We start from the raw sequence: 12311 nt of genomic DNA, 5'->3' as shown, positions 1-12311 counted from the left end.
CGCCACATTCATCTTACGGCATTTCATCTTACGGCACGGCGCACCGCGAGAACTGCTCGGCGACCGAGGCCTTGCCTTCTTGCCAGAAGTTATTAATGAGCTACTAGCCGCGTGCTGCGCTGATCACGGCACCACTACGGCGTGTCACCCAAAGACTATCGGTCTAACGGAACGATTCAGTCGCACTCTTGGTGACATCCTCACAATCTATGTTGCATCTCATCATTCCAATTGGGAGGACGTCCTCCCTTTTGTCACGTACGCGTATAGTACCCCCACTTCGCTACCACAGGCTTGCTACCACTTTTATTTCTTTATGGACGTGAACCATCCTCTACCCTCGATACCGTACTACCATATTATCCCGATGCCTCTGAATTCACCCCTCTTTCCGAACTGGCTTGCCATGCTGAAGAATGCCGTCGACTGGCTCGCTCGTTCACGTCGGAAACCCAAGGCACCCAAAGAGATCTCCACGACAACGATCAGCCCACACAGTCCTTCGCTGTGAATTTTCACATCTGGCTTCAGCTACCCTTCCAATCTCCAGGCCTTAGCCGACAGCTTGCTGCGAAATATCCGGGTCCGTACTGGGTCGTGGAGTGTCCATCGCCTGTGAATTGTGGTCGAACCGGTGACGCCATCTTCGGACAAGCGCCGCCGTGGCCGCCAGACAGTTCACGAAAGCCGCGTGAAGCCGTTCCATGAGCCCCTTAACGTGGCATCACCTTAGATGCCCAGGACGGCTTCTCTTCGCCGCGGGGGCAATCTTACTTGGGAATATGCATTCCTGGAGAAGCGTAATAGAAGTATGCCTCTAGAGCTTACAGGAAAGCAACTTAAAAAAAGTTACATGATCACAAGCCACACGTCCAGGATAGAAACCCAAGATTAAAAGAGTGGTGTACCTAATCTTTAAACCAAATTATGCATTATATATATATATATATATATATATGCAACCAAGAAGCATTGAAAATGAGTGTAAATACATGTAGCAAGAAATGTACTAATACCGCGTCAATTGCGGCATTCGTAGCAGCTGCCGCGCTGTTAGGACTCCTAGGAAGGGGCGAATAAAACAACTGTAATGCGGTAAGAAGGCAAGCATGAGGAGCAAAACGAATGAAGCAAGGTATGACAAAAGGAGGTTTGTAACCAGGCATAACAAAGTTGTTCGAGAGGTTGCACTATGAAATTATTGCGCTCGTAATATCTACGCTCCTACTGTGTTTCTTTCTTTTTCTTGAAAAATTACTTTTTGTGAAAGGCACCGAAGATGTTATAAGGTGTTTTGAGACTTCAAAGAAAGTTGATTGAGGGCCTCCTTTAGGAGGTACTGCAGACTGCGTAGTGTGCCTTGATAAAACTTGCATCTTAAGGTTTTCCTTCCCACGTTAGCATGGAGACAAATTTAATAACCGTCCACGTGCGGACGTACGGCAGGGTGCAAAATGTAGCAGGCCGTTGTCAGGATTGGGCAGCTTGCATCGAAATTATGATAAAGAGGTCATACCTATGACGCCATTATGTAAGTCAGAAGGTATCAGTAGTACCCTTTACTGTAGCATTCATTGGAGGTCCGCATTTCATTCTAATTTTGTTTATTCAAATTGTGAGCCATAAAGGGCAGGAGTGGATGACATAAAAATAAGAAACAAGTACAGTACGTGCTCGGCGATTGAAACGTGGTAATCTGAGTGCGTAGCTGCCGGCACCTTTTGAGCCACAACTGAGCGCACCAGGCTGACTGACTGCGCTATACACGATGAAGGAGAGAGCATTTGTGACGCACTGTGGCTGCATTTGCTCAATCACCAGCGTTGTGCGGCGGCGCGAAAGCGGAGGCGGCTGTCATGCGTCCTAAGCATCTCGTCTCAATGGCTGAGCAAATGCTTACCATCACTACCAATGCAACAATGCAGCTCGGCCGTGTGTTGCATTACAAAACAACGATGAAGGTCTAAGTAGTATACATGTTTAGTCACTTAATACTTGACACACGTTTAAACGCTCTTCTTGGATTGATCTCCTGGTAATGTTAGAAGCATCTGATTCTTTAAGGTAGCTCATGTAACTGTCGTTAAATAAATGACGGGAAGCACTGTACAAAAGCGATGCATTCAGACGGTCATCTTGGCATTTTCACTTCTCCACAGACGATAAAAGGACGACAGGATGCCTTGGGAGCAAGTAAAAAGGGCGAACGCGTCCTTGGATTCCTACAATTAGAAAACCAGTATATTGCAAGAGTTATAAACTACACTCAGTGGTAAGTGCATCGCGTCAGCGCTGCTTTGGGCTGCTTTTTAGCACACTGATTTTAGTATGAATGTGCTATTAGCTGACTCCATCGGACATAGTGGTATCTTTCAAGTGGAACCAGTTTTGATACCTTAAAGGTATACTAGGAACAAACTTTGCAACAGTTTAGACTGCCGTAATAAAGCATTAGTCTTTACAGAAAAAGCTCTATTACTAGCAGAGAAAATGAAGATGGAAGTTTCAGTACTAGAGTTTTGCGTCCGATATCTAGGCGCGATTGCCATCAGTTTTCTGGCACGTATTGAGAGTTGCTAAACGTTGTCGTCACCGTATTGGGTAAAAGAAAGACCGCTCAAATGCAAGGTTAATCACTTTCCAACGCACTTTACAAATTGTGCACTGATAAAAAGGCAATCAAGATATTAGCGGCATTGAAAACCTTTAACATAACGAGATGCTAGAAAGTAAATTTCAAGGTGGAATCGCAAGCATTCTGTATTGCCCGTACTTTTCTTCCATTTTTGCCTCTGCAAGACCGACCTTTGGTTTAACAAGGCAGTCTTACACATTACTCATACTAAGGAATTAGGGACATTTGGACCAGTTTTGTTCTTTCGCCACCACGTGGAGTATCGACGTTAAGGAATTCCAAATTCCCGTCATTACGTATGCCCTGGCGCACATCTAAAGATAACAGAATACAATGAAGTACACCCTGAGATGATCGCTTCACCTCGGTACTTGAAAACAAGTGTGCTTATGCATCAGTGTTGTCTTGAAGACTGCCAGTTACTTGCACGACTGGCAATGAATCGACGCTTTCGCTAGACATTGGCAAGACAGCTCCTCGGCATTCCGGACAGATGTCTGGTCCAGCTAATGGTTCCGGCGAAGCTTCGTCGACTATTGTTTTCTCAAATGTTTTTTTTTTTTTATTTTGCACCACTGTGGCCGCCGGCTTGCGTGTACGTCAGCGTTGTGTCTCGTGGGTTCACTCTAGGACCGGTGTGGTCCATTGTTTATGAGGAAGATTTAGCACGGGCCTATCTCCGATTCTGGCTACCTAAATACTTGTAAAACGCAGGAATGCTTTCATGAGAAACTGCTGAATTGATTTCAATGAAAGTTGTGGCACTTGAGAGGTAGAGTTCAGTTACAGTGACTACAGGAAACAGAATTTTGATATAGGGCGTGGAATTTTATAGAAGAATTATAGTATATTGGTAACCTTGAAATAAGCATTGCACAAAGTTGATGAAAACCCCGAAACTCAGCACGAAAAAGAAATATTGCGTTTGTATAAGCTCCATTCGCTGGACCATCAAAGACGAACAAATCTGATGTATGAGCTTACAATTTACGTAAATTCGTTACAGCGTTTGGAAGGTTTTGCAGCGACATTTACAAATGATGGTTGGTTGGTTAGTAGGGGTTTAATGGCACAAAGGCAACTAAGGCCATGCTGCGCCAGTCACAAGACAAAAGAAAACGCAAGATTAGAGCAGGCAAACCTGCATTGCATTATAGTTCGTGTAAATAACCAGTTGTCTCTAAAAAGTTGAACAGGTTAGTAAATTGCACTAGCGGGTCATCTGCCAATAATAGGGCAGGGTGTAAAGCTATATTTAAATTATATAGGTTGTGTGAAAGCTTCCGTCACTGTGTTTCAAACTGTGGACATGTTGTAAGGATATGCATTACTGTAAGAGGTTGACTGCAGTTTTCGCAAGTCGGCGGGCTTTGTTTTCGGAGGAGGAAGTTGTGTGTTAACCCTCTATTGCATGGCGCCCCATATTTGGAACATACCGGTTACCATTTTTTTCGCGTGTGTGAGATGCCCAGTTGAGAATGTGATACCGTCAGAGTAATTCTCATAGTTATGCGCACTTATTATGGGCAAGTGCTGCCATCTCTTGAGGGATACGCAAAACAGAGGTGAAGTAGATTTGGGGAAGCGACGTTAAACTCGGAGGGAGCAAACACGAGCAATTTGTATTTTTTTTCTCTTAATATTTCCACCGAAGAAACATAGAAAAATTATTTTGTCGTATTTTATGGTCTCACCAATTCAAGCCAGTTATTAGTTTTCTCAATTTCGTCTGCGACTACAGCAGAGAACCCGTAATCGGTGTGTGCCATATTTGGCACAGTATGAACTTGAAAGACAAAATATGGTAGCGTGCTGCCATCTGTTCAGTAGCGCGAAGCTGCAGGTCACTCTATCACAAGATGGAATTTTGTCAATCGGTAAGGTGAGGGCGAATCAGTGTGTCTACCAAACTGTCGCCTGAAAAGCAAAAAGTACCTGAAATGTGAAGGACGTGGTGCTTCAGAGGAACTCACAAGCCCGATAGATGACGTGGAGTTATCGTGCGTGCGGTGGTACGATAACCGAGCCGTGACATTTCTGTCGAGCTTTGTTGGGAGAGATGCAGTCCAAAAGACTAAGCGCTGGTTTACCTCCGCCAAAGAGTTTCGCGAAATTGATTGCCCCAGCGTAGTAAAGGTCCACAACAGGCACATGGGCGGGGTCGACCTGCCGGACTCACTGTTTGGACTTTACCGCATACATATCAGGTCGAAGAAATCGCACTTTCGAATTTTTGCGCATATGCTAGACTTATCGGTAGTAGCAGCATGGCTATTGTACAGGAGGCTACAGGAGCAACTTGGGAAGAACAAGTATTATCGCTGGCTCAATTCAAAGCAGAAATTGCAGAATGCCTTACCTCGCATAAAAAGTGCCTACCCAACAGGCGACCAGGAAGGCCTTCTAGTCAAGACATCGAATTCCAGGTTCAAGTAAAAAACGCACAGGGACAAGCGGCCGCAATGCCACCCAAAGACGACCGATCTGACCAAGTCGGCCACTGGCCAGAATTTGATGACAAGAAACAAAGATGTAAGCGGCCATCTTGCACAAACAAGTCGTCGGTAAGATAGAGGAAGTGCAATATTCATCTGTGCCTGAACGCAGCAAACAACTGTTTCATTTCATGCCACACATCGCGCTAGAAAGACCACCGTCCGTGAAGCTTTGTTTTCCGCCCATGGCAGCAAGACCGCTCGGCCATCTTCATGGTGTGCCTTATTTGGCACAAAGCTGTATCTTTATTAATACAGTCGTTATAATTCTGAAACTTTTTGTATATGTGTTTGTTCATTCAATCAATAATAAAAGCTGAAAAAATAATTTTTAAGATGACTTTTTCGTAACTCATGTAATAGAGTGTTAAATGTGTGTGTCCAATCCGATGTCGACACAGGATCACCTCATAGAACCGTTGCTGGTGAGTGCACGACTTCCACTCACCAATTACGGGTTTAGTAAGATGTAGCTTGTTGCTTAAGCAATGGTCCCATTTCTGGTGCCATTTGGACATCAAGGCCTTCCTAATCGCCGTGATACTATCCCGATATGGAAGCGCCGTGTTTGTTATGTATTTGTGCGCTGCAATTGATGCACACCTATCCGCTGCTTCATTACCCGGTATACTGACATGGCTTGGTACCCAGCAGAACCTAATTGACCCGCCGTATTTGTTTAATGTTACCATGTTTAGAATATCCTCTATCAGGGGTTCACATTCGGATTTCGCGTGTAGAGCCGTCAGTGTGCTTAATGAATCATTGTATATTACTGTGTTTTCGTGTTTGTCAGCGATGCTCTATTTAAGTACAGTCCATATTGCGTATACTTCGGCTGTGTAGACAGAGGCATGTTGTGGTAATCGAATGTTTATTTTCCAGTGTTCCTTAACGGCCCCCACACCCACGTGATTATTTGTTTTAGAGGCATCGGTGTAAAATTCCATGTAATTTTGGTATTTCTCCTGAAGAGCGCGGAATTCTTGTATAATGTGGTCGTGTGGGGTGTCTTTCTTCTTTAAATGTGTCAATGTCCAGTCACATAACGGTTCAAAATTGTGCCATGGGGGCAAACGCTGTGGCTTTCTCGCAACCTGAAGGACTTCGCGTGGAATGTCATAATCCCGAATATATTCCTAATATCATAGGACAAGCGGCTTAATCATGTTTGGTTTGTTTGTATAGTGTAAGCTTGAGTTACACTGTGTAACAATGTTGAAGCATATGTGTTGTGGTGAGGACTGAATTCTGAGTAGATAAGAAAAAGTTAGTAGCACTCGGCGCTGCTGTAAAGGAGGTTCATTACAGTCAACATATAAGCTCTGGACAGGCGATGTTTTGTAAGCACTACTTCCCAGTCGTAGTCCAAGGTTATGAACTTTGTCAAGTCGTCGGACGTAAGACTGTCTGGCTGAACGGTAGATGATGCTACCATAATCTAATAAGCTACGCACCAAGGTGTGGTAGATGCGTAGCAGGCATTTACGGTCAGAGCCCCAGCGCTTCCGCGACAGGACAGGACTTTGAGGATGTTAAGAGCATTGTTCGCTTTTTTTTAAGGCTATTTATGTGTGCCAGTAAGTTTAACTTTTTATCAAATAGAACACCCAGAAACTTGTGTTCTTGTTTTACCGCTAATGTGGCTTCTTGTAGCTTAAGCATGGGATATGGTTGTAGGCCTCTTTTTTGTGAAAAGACAACACTAATAGTGTTTTTCAGTTGAAAAGCGAAAACCGTTTTCAGATGCCCACTGTGTGAGTTTGTTTAACGTAATTTGAATTTGCCGTTCGCAGGCTGCCATGTTCGACGCACGACACGCAATTAGTAGATGATCCACATATAATCAATGCATCACAGAGGATGGAATTACATTATTGACCGAGTTCATTTTCACCACAAACAATGTTGTGCTTAATACGCATCCTTGTGGCACACCGTATTCCTGAATGAATGCACGTGACAGCGCCGTTCCTAAACGCACCTGGAATGTTCGGTCCGACATGAAATCGGCTAGACATTTGAGCATTCTACCTCAGATTCCTAAATCTGCCAAGTCCCTTAAATACTAAACCTCCATGTTTTGTCGTACGCCTTTTATAAATCAAAGAAAACGGTGAGACAAAACTGTTTCTGTAGAAATGCCGCACGTATCTCGTCTTCTAGCCGGACTAGGTGATCTGTTGTGGAGCAACCTTTCTTGTTCCACACTGATGGTTATCTAGCAGGTTTTCTGTTTCAAGGATGTATGTCAATCTTATGTTGATGATGGCTTCATAGGACTTTCAAGGCAACTTGTGAGTGCTATGGGTCTGGTGGTTGTTGTGGGAGGTTTTCCAGCTTTCAAGAAAAGGATTATGATGGCATTCTTCCACTCTTTGGGCACTTTTCCCGTTTCCCAGATTATGTTGAAGAAATGAAGCAAGGTCTCAACTGCTTTGGGGGATAGGTGAGCTAGCATTGCGTAATGCACCCTGTCCGGACCGGGTCCTTTTTTTTTCCAGTATTAAGTGCTCTGTTGATTTCTGGAAGTGTTAAAGGGGCGTTATACATTCTTTTATGAACTTTCTGTTGTTGGAAGCTTTAGTTTTTCTGCTAATTGCTTATGTTTTAGAAATGCAGCGGAGTAGTTTTTTGAGCTTGATATATCACGGAAATGTTCGAGGATAGTGATCGATTGACGACCATACACAAGCAAAAAGGGCAAGTAGCTCGTAGTGCGTTGGACGGCCGTGTTGTATGCGAAACCGACGAATGGTAGAATGACATCCCAATTGGTGCGGTTAGAGTTGATGTACATTGATATCATATCGGACAGCGCGCGATGAAAGGGCTTTGTGAGGCCATTAGTTTGAGGGTGCTACCTGGAAGTCGTTTCATGGATGGTATTGGACGCACGGAGGACATCGTCGAGAAGTTTAGACAAAAACGTCACGGCGCAGTCACCCAAAACGACACGGGGGCTCCGTGCCATAAAAAGAGAGCTTCCAAGAAAAAGACTGCCAGCGCCGCTGCGGATCCCGAAGATAGTGCGGCTGTTTCAGCGTACCGTGTCAAGTGGTCTGCAGCTGTGACGATCCATCGTTTACCGCGAACGGATAAGGGTAGCGGTACATGGAGGTCGATACCAACGACTGCGAAGGAGCTTCAGGACACGGGGCAGGCTAGAGCAGTACAGCCGGAGGTGAGTCGTTTGCAGTGTTGGCAGAACGAACAGGAAGCCACGTATTTCGCTACGCTGGTTACTACTCCAGGCCAAGAGAAGCGGCTGCGGATTCGCTCATTGGTTTTATGAAACCAAAGTGACCGGCAGTGGGATCTTCGTGAAAGGTGTGCAGCATCTGGGCCCGAAGGTCTCGGGGAACGACAGAAACCCAACGGTGACCTTTGGGATGAAACACGTACCGGTATAACATTGAATTATCCATATTGAATTTCGTCAACTGCCGACTGAGCCCAGCGAAAGGTGTGCGAGTTGATCCACGAATACGTTACATAACGGAGTGGCAGTAGGAGTCCCTACATTGACAACATGCAAACGTATGAGAATGGCTGGATGGGAGCCGGTCTAGAGGTGCGAGCTAAGGAAATGCAAAAGACGCGTCCTGTGGTTTGCTCATGGAAGGCTATAAGCAAGCAGCGTTTGAAGACGGTGGTAGGGGAAGACGAGGGAGAGCCTCAGCATCCTGGTGTCTTTCCAGGCTTGTAGGTGACGTCGTCGTGGTATTCTTGTAAACGAAGTATCCAACGTTCGAGACGTCCCGTTCAATTCTTTAGCGTCGCCAACCAGCACACGGCGGTGCGATCAGCAACGTCTGTAAAGTGGCGCTCGTGGAGATAGACGAAATTTGGGGGGAGCAAACAACGGCGAGACACTCTTGCTCGGTAATCGTATTATTTTTATCTGCAGCTGTTAGCGTACGACTTGCGTATGCAACCACACGTTCTTCGGAATTTTGCTGACGTTGTAGAAGAACAGCGGCGATACCGTGGCCGCTGGCGTCGGTATGTAAAAGAGTAGGCACATAACCATCATCATCAGCCTGGTTACGCCCACTACAGGGCAAAGGCCTCTCCCATACTTCTCCAACTGCCCCGGTCAAGTACTAATTGTGGCCATGTTGTCCTTGCAAACTTCTTAATCTCATCCGCCCACCTAACTTTCTGCCGCCCTCTGCTACGCTTCCCTTCCCTTGGAATCCAGTCCGTAACCCTTAATGACCATCGGTTATCTTCCCTCCTCATTACATGTCCGGCCCATGCCCATTTCTTTTTCTTGATTTCAACTAAGATGTCGTTTACCCGCGCTTGTTGCCTCACCCAATCTGCTCTTTTCTTATCCCTTAACGTTACACCCATCATTCTTCTTTCCATAGCTCGTTGCGTCGTCCTCAATTTCAGCAGAACCCTTTTCGTAAGCCTCGAGGTTTCTGCTCCATGTGAGTACTGGTAACACACAGCTGTTGTACACTTTCCTTCTGAGGGATAGTGGCAACCTGCTGTTCATGATTTGAGAATGCCTGCCAAACGCACCCCAACCCATTCTTATTCTTCTGGTTATTTCAGTCTCATGATCCGGATCCGTGGTCACTACCTGCCCTAAGTAGATGTATTCCCTTACCACTTCCAGTGCTTCACTACCTATCATAAACTGCTGTTCTCTTCCGAGACTGTTAAACAATACTTTAGTTTTCTGCAGATTAATTTTCAGACCCACCCTTCTGCTTTGCCTCTCCAGGTCAGTGAGCATGCATTGCAATTGGTCTCCTGAGTTACTAAGCAAGGCAATATCATCAGCGAATCGCAAGTTGCTAAGGTATTCTCCATCAACTTTTATCCCCAATTCTTCCCACTCCAGGTCTCTGAATACCTCCTGTAAACATGCTGTGAATAGCATTGGAGATATTGTATCTCCCTGTCTGACGCCTCTCTCTATAGGGATTTTGTTGCTTTCTTTGTGGAGGACTACGGTGGCTGTGGAGCCGCTATAGATATCTTCCAGTATTTTTGCATATGGCTCATCTACACCCTGATTCCGTAATGCCTCCATGACTGCTGAGGTTTCGACTGAATCAAACGCTTTCTCGTAATCAATGAAAGCTATATATAAGGGTTGGTTATATTCTGCACATTTCTCTATCACTTGATTGATAGTGTGAATATGGTCTATTGTTGAGTAGCCTTTACGGAATCCTGCCTGGTCCTTTGATTGACAGAAGTCTAAGGTGTTCCTGATTCTATTTGCAATTACCTTAGTAAATACTTTGTAGGCAACGGACAGTAAGCTGATCGGTCTATAATTTTTCAAGTCTTTGGCGTCCCCTTTCTTATGGATTAGGATTATGTTAGCGTTCTTCCAAGATTCCGGTACGCTCGAGGTTATGAGGCATTGCGTATACAGAGTGGCCAGTTTCTCTAGAACAATCTGACCACCATCCTTCAACAAATCTGCTGTTACCTGATCCTCCCCAGCTGCCTTCCCCCTTTGCATAGCTCCTAAGGCTTTCTTTACTTCTTCTGGCGTTACCTGTGGGATTTCGAATTCCTCTAGGCTATTCTCTCTTCCACTATCGTCGTGGGTGCCACTGGTACTGTATAAATCTCTATAGAACTCCTCAGCCACTCGAACTATCTCATCCATATTAGTAACGATATTGCCGGCTTTGTCTCTTAACGCACACATCTGATTCTTGCCTATTCCTAGTTTCTTCTTCACTGTTTTTAGGCTTCCTCCGTTCCTGAGAGCCTGTTCAATTCTATCCATATTATAGTTCCTGATGTCCGCTGTCTTACGCTTGTTGATTAACTTAGAAAGTTCTGCCAGTTCTATTCTAGCTGTAGGATTAGAGGCTTTCATACATTGGCGTTTCTTGATGAGATCTTTCGTCTCCTGCGATAGCTTACTGGTTTCCTGTGTAACGGCGTTACCACCGACTTCTATTGCGCACTCCTTAATGATGCCCATGAGATTGTCGTTCATTGCTTCAACACTAAGGTCCTCTTCCTGAGTTAAAGCCGAATACCTGTTCTGTAGTTTGATCCGGAATTCCTCTAGTTTCCCTCTTACCGCTAACTCATTGATTGGCTTCTTGTGTACCAGTTTCTTTTGTTCCCTCCTCAAGTCTAGGCTAATTCGAGTTCTTACCATCCTGTGGTAACTGCACCGTACCTTGCCGAGCACGTCTACATCTTGAATGATGCCAGGGTTCGCGCAGAGTATGAAGTCGATTTCATTTCTAGTCTCACCATTCGGGCTCCTCCACGTCCACTTTCGACTAACCCGCTTGCGGAAAAAGGTATTCATTATCCGCATATTATTCTGTTCTGCAAACTCTACTAATAATTCTCCTCTGCTATTCCTAGAGCCTATGCCATATTCCCCCACTGACTTGTCTCCAGCCTGCTTCTTGCCTACCCTGGCATTGAAGTCGCCCATCAGTATAGTGTATTTTGTTTTGACTTTACCCATCGCCGACTCTACGTCTTCATAAAAGCTTTCGACTTCCTGGTCATCATGACTAGCTGTAGGAGCGTAGACCTGTACAACCTTCATTTTGTACCTCTTATTAAGTTTCACAACAAGACATGCCACCCTCTCGTTAATGCTATAGAACTCCTGTATGTTACCAGCTATTTCCTTATTAATCAGGAATCCGACTCCTAGTTCTCGTCTCTCCGCTAAGCCCCGGTAACACAGTACATGCCCGCTTTTTAGCACTGTATATGCTTCTTTTGTCCTCCTAACCTCACTGAGCCCTATTATATCCCATTTACTACCCTCTAATTCCTCCAATAACACTGCTAGACCCGCCTCACTAGATAGCGTTCTAACGTTAAACGTTGCCAGGTTCAGATTCCAATGGCGGCCTGTCCGGAGCCAGGTATTCTTAGCACCCTCTGCAGCGTCACAGATCTGACCGCCGCCGTGGTCAGTTGCTTCGCGGCTGCTGGGGACTGAGGGTCGGGGTTCGATTGTTGTATTCATATAGGAGGTTGTGGCCAAGTATTGCACCAGGGTGGCCAATCCTGCTCTGGTGAGAGAGTGCGTTACCGGTTCTGGTCACCGGGATCAGGCCGCACTCCAGGCCTGTTTGTGCAATTTTCTCGACACACGGTTTTTTTTTGTATTTTCCGGTGGAGAATTGCGCGGCACCGGGATTTGAATCACGGTCCTCTTGCAC

The 12311-nt window shown here is 45.4% G+C and overlaps 1 protein-coding gene across 1 annotated transcript in view; it reads left to right on the top strand.

Annotated features, from left to right (window-relative positions):
* Window positions 1-2166: 2166 nt before the first annotated feature.
* LOC129382721 (uncharacterized) overlaps window positions 2167-12311 on the top strand; it is a 92560-nt gene continuing 82415 nt past the window's right edge. The window contains exon 1 of the mRNA XM_055066854.2: window positions 2167-2272. The gene's annotated coding sequence lies outside the window, so the exon portion shown is untranslated. The remainder of the gene's footprint in view (window positions 2273-12311) is intronic.

The sequence above is a fragment of the Dermacentor andersoni genome, chromosome 6 (assembly GCF_023375885.2).
Source record: "Dermacentor andersoni chromosome 6, qqDerAnde1_hic_scaffold, whole genome shotgun sequence".
Lineage (NCBI taxonomy): Eukaryota > Metazoa > Arthropoda > Arachnida > Ixodida > Ixodidae > Dermacentor > Dermacentor andersoni.
The sequence above is the reverse complement of the archived record's forward strand: the minus strand, read 5'-3'. Positions and strand labels throughout refer to the sequence as shown.